At 36.0% G+C, this 3,996-nt stretch overlaps 1 pseudogene; it reads left to right on the forward strand.

The window, feature by feature from the left end:
• Positions 1-2,127: 2,127 nt before the first annotated feature.
• Positions 2,128-3,068, forward strand: LOC102836322 (annotated as a pseudogene).
• Positions 3,069-3,996: the final 928 nt, after the last annotated feature.

The following is a 3,996-nucleotide window of genomic DNA, read 5'->3' on the forward strand; positions in this document are numbered from 1 at the left end:
CAGCCCGACTTGTAACCACTACGCTAGGTTACCATTAATTTAACTCAAATATTTTAGTGTTTTAGTGTATATTATCTTTTTGGCTGCGATTTTAAAACAGCCATTCTATATCAGGTTAAAGTAATGGTGAGAAAAAAAAGAATACAACAACTCTAACTCACAAGTAAACAAAAATCACCTACTTAAGAGGCATATCAAGGAAGAGTATCAGCTTCTCTATTTGTGGGCATCATAAGCAATGTCCTTTCTTGCCTTCATTCTCTGCTCTTCTTCTCACTGACCTCTGAAGACCCTTCTAAACTCACTGTCCCAGAGGGTCACTAAGCTTTCTGTTGTCTCAATCCATTTATTCTTATCCTTTCCTTACTTCTTTTAATTGAAAATTATGCATTTTTCCTTTCTCAGCTCAAATAGTTCTGTTTCAGAGAAGCCTTTTCATGTTGTGTGTCCTGGCTAAATTATGTTTTGAATAATATTTTGTATTTAATTGATTAAGATTATTTATTCATAGATAATTCTATTTTTATTTTATGGAAAATGTGGACATTTATTTTCAAATCTTAAATTTGGCTTTTAACTTTATTAACTATGATTTTTTTGCATAGAAGCTTTAAACATTTTAAATGTTACTCATCTATAATTTGTTTTTGTGATGAACTCCACTGATTTTAATATAACACCACCTCACCTGACAGCACATACATACGAGCACACATTCACACATGACTTGCATTTTATTTTAATAGTGATGTGCTTTTATTTCCTTCTTTTATCTACAGAGTCCACGAGTACTTTCTTCTTTTTGGAAGAATCCATCCATCAGGTGGTCTCTGAAGAAAAGAGCCACAGGGATTTTCATTAATTAGAAGTGCTGCATGGAGGTCAAAAGACGTAAAACACGCTGTGCTTACAATGATCACAATTCTATCCTTTATGGCTGCTCTAGTTTAATAGACATACAAGACAGAATTATTATGATAATTACTGTTTTAAGTGCCTTCAAATTGGTCCTGATTCATAATGACCCTTTATAGGGTTTCTGAGGAGCAGCTGGTGAGTTTCAACTCCCGATCTTGCAGCTCAAACCAACCTTGCAGTCCAGTGCTAATTCTATAATGCCTCCATAAATTCACAATCATCAAGTTCTTGCTATAGTTCACAGGCAGCACACTAGGGAGCCTGCATGTATCATCTCATTTAACTCTCATCTGTCTCCTCATTTAGGAAATATCTTCTGCTCCCATTGGAGAGGTGAGCAGCATCTGCAGCTAAGAGAGATTAAGTAATTTCTCTAGGACACACAGCTAGTAACTTAGTAGAATTAAAATTCTTTTTCAGGTAGCATCATTCAAACACCCATTTTAATTTAAAATTTTAATTAGTATCTTGTAAGAATTATAAATAAAAAATAAATGTCATAAAAGGAAGAGATTAATAATAATAATAATAATAACTTTGTTGTTGCTGTTGTTAAGTGTTATCAATTCAGTTCTGACTTACAGCAACCCTGTATAGGGTTTCTGAGGAACTCCTGGTGGGTTTGAACAAATCACCTTGCAATTAGCAATCCAGTGAATAGTTATTATTAGTTGAGATCCTCTTGCACACAAATGAATTTCTGACATGCACAAAGAAATGAAGGGTAATGATCAGATTTTTAAAAAAATAAAAAATAAGGCTGCTAAGCATCAATAGGAGGTGTCTAGTCACTGCTAAGATATGAATTACCCACTCAGATGATTTTTAACTGTTAACACAAAGCTACCAGAATAAAGAAGTATGGATTTTGTCAGGGAAAAAGCATACTTCAGAGTTCACATAATACGTTTGCAACTAACTTAGAAGAGGCATATCAAATAAAAAGTTGGTTGTGTGCATAGATTCAAGTAGGAATATTAGAACTAGTGAACAGAAGCTAAAAAGAGACATTTCTGCTACATAAGAGTCTAAATAATGATACACATTTAAGTTATACATGTAATGCCTGTGGCTAAGAGAGTCATTCTCATATGAAGGATTCAATATCAAATAATAGGGGGTATTCTAAAGTGATGACTCATTGATATGTCAATTGTCTGTTCATTAAATGTTGTTTTTACCTTCTTCTCCAGCCTATGAAATAGCTGCATGGAACCAGAAAACCAAACAAAAGTTTCGGAATTTCTCCTGATGTGCCTCTCAAATGAAGTAGAGTTTCAGCCTCTCCTCTTTGTACTCTTCCTGTCTGTGTATCTGGTTGCTGTGCTTGGGAACCTGTTCATCATCCTGGCCATCAATTCTGCCCCCACCTCCTCACCCCCATGTATTTATTCCTGCCCAACCTGTCCTTTGTTGACATCTGTTTCATCACTACCACCACAGTCCCAAAGATGCTGGTGAACATCCAGACACAGAGACATAGCATCTCCTACATAGGATGTCTTACTTAGGTGCTTTTTGGAATGATGTTTGCTTAATTGGACAATTTACTCCTAACCGTGGTGGCCTCTGACCTGTTTGTGGCCATCTGTCACCTCCCGCACTATAAAGTCATCATGAACCCTCGGTTCTGTGGCTTGTTGGTTCTGTTGTCTTGGGTTATCATTTTCTGGGTGTCCCTAATTCATACTCTACTGATAATGCAGCTGAACTTCTGTATAGGCACTGAAATTCCACATTTCTTTTGTAAACTGGCTCAGATGATCAAAGTGGCCTATTCACATATCCTCATCATTAACATCATCATGTATGTGATGATTGCCCTGCTGGGTGTGTTTCCCCTCATTGGGATCTTATTCTCTTACTCTCAGATCATCTCCTCCTTAATGAGAACATCCTTTGCTGGGAGTGTGTATAAGGCATTCTCCACCTGTGGGTCTCACCTCTCTGTGGTCTCCTTGCTCTATGGGACAGCCCTTGGGGTCTACCTCAGTTCTGCTATGATTCATTCTTCCCATAAAAGTTCTGTTGCCTCAGTGATGTCCACTGTGATCATACCCATGCTGAACCCCTTCATTTACAGCTTAAAGAATAATGTTGTGAAGGGAGCCCCAGGGAGGCTCTTCAATAAAGCAATCTCTTGTCAATAATGGTGGTCACTGTTCTTGGGACTAAAGAGATACATGATCTCCAAAATCAAATGTCATGAATTTAAATATTCTGATATATTTCTTTCCCTCAATAATACATGCATTGTTTCTTGTATTCCCAAAGCATGTATGACTTTGCTTTTTTACTTGTTATCTTACCATTTTTAGTCAATGCTTGACTCAGTCATTCCTTTTAATTCTTGTTTCCTATTTGTTCCTGATAAAGTTTATACTTGGGTCAGCTTTCTTATTGTCTTTCCTGAAAATTCAAACCTTGGATTTGTATCATTATTTTGTCAAATGCTGATATAGCTACCCCAAAGTTTGACCTCTCAAACATTGATTTTTTTTTATCTTAATTTTGTCATTTTTTTGCCTTATGAGAAATAAAATTAAATTTATACCCGTAATGGCCTCATACTTTCTACATCTGACTGTGCTCACTACCTTACATATGAAACCATCATAGCCATCATATATATTTTTAAGCTTTCATTGTGAATTGAGAGAACATTTATGACAGATCATCAGTTTTACATCTAACAATTCCTATACATTTTAATTCATCTTATTGAGTCCAATTTCTTCAATGTAACATCACCTAGCCCACTTCCTCTCTGTTTCTTTTTTCTCTCTGTATTCCTCTTTTTTCACAATCCTTCTGAATGTTGTGCTGGGGTAAATGTCCTTTGGGTCTCAAATGATTGATTATTCTAACATGTGCATAGCTCACTAGTGTTTTCTTCCCCTTATAAACCTATCTATTGTTTGACTGAAATTGAGCCATGGGGATGAGGTCAATTCCAGACCTGAAGAGTAACTAAATTCCATAGGCTTGGAGTTCCAGCAAGTTCCAAACAATAAGTCTTTTCTTTTTTTGTGACTGAGTTTTGTTCCACATTTTTTTTTTAACTACTCTGTCAAGACC

This window comes from Chrysochloris asiatica, unplaced genomic scaffold (assembly GCF_000296735.1).
Source record: "Chrysochloris asiatica unplaced genomic scaffold, ChrAsi1.0 scaffold00529, whole genome shotgun sequence".
Lineage (NCBI taxonomy): Eukaryota > Metazoa > Chordata > Mammalia > Afrosoricida > Chrysochloridae > Chrysochloris > Chrysochloris asiatica.